This window comes from Bison bison, unplaced genomic scaffold (genome assembly GCF_000754665.1).
Source record: "Bison bison bison isolate TAMUID 2011002044 unplaced genomic scaffold, Bison_UMD1.0 scf7180017864160, whole genome shotgun sequence".
Lineage (NCBI taxonomy): Eukaryota > Metazoa > Chordata > Mammalia > Artiodactyla > Bovidae > Bison > Bison bison.
The window spans coordinates 4,646,746-4,647,341 of record NW_011494732.1 but is presented as its reverse complement, the minus strand read 5'-3'; the positions used below and the strand labels follow the sequence as shown (position 1 = coordinate 4,647,341).

Genomic DNA, 596 nt, shown 5'->3' with positions numbered 1-596 from the left:
GCAGCCGCATAATCAGGGGGTTGTAGGGGAACGGGGTGGACCCTGCCGGAGAGACCGGGAGAGACGACTCGGTGAGCCAGGCAGTCCCTGTGGGCCCCACCCACCTGCAACTCTGGGGCCTCGCCCTCCTGCCTCGGCTGCCCCTTCTATCTCCTGAAGGTTCTCAAACTTCCCGCCTGGACTCCCTGCCACCACTCCCATCCCATCCATGCCCAGCAGCCTATCTTCCAGCCCTGCAGGAGCCTCCTCGCTGTTCCTGCCCTTGTCCCTGGGGCTTGTTCTGCAGCCAAGGGATCTCCTGAACCTCCACTAGGGACCTCCCCACACTCAGAGAGAAATCGGGGGTGGGGGGCTCCCTTGCAACCCCCTGCAAACCCATGGTTCTGGTCCCTGCCCACGAGCTTCTCTCTTCACTTCCGGAATCCTTCATCCTCTCTAACTGCACCCTTGCCCTCCAGCTGGGCCCTTACAGGAAGTGTCCTGACCCTGTGCAAGCCTGAGTTTAGCTGGGCAGGGCCCTGAGTGGTTTTCTCAGAACAGGCCTGACCACACGCTCCGTGCACAGTAGGTGCTCAAGCAGCTGGCCTGGCCCCCTT

The 596-nt window shown here is 62.4% G+C and overlaps 1 protein-coding gene across 1 annotated transcript in view; it reads right to left on the bottom strand.

The window, feature by feature from the left end:
- The window catches only part of NCOR2 (nuclear receptor corepressor 2), a 205,428-nt gene that overhangs the window by 1,164 nt on the left and 203,668 nt on the right, over positions 1-596 (bottom strand).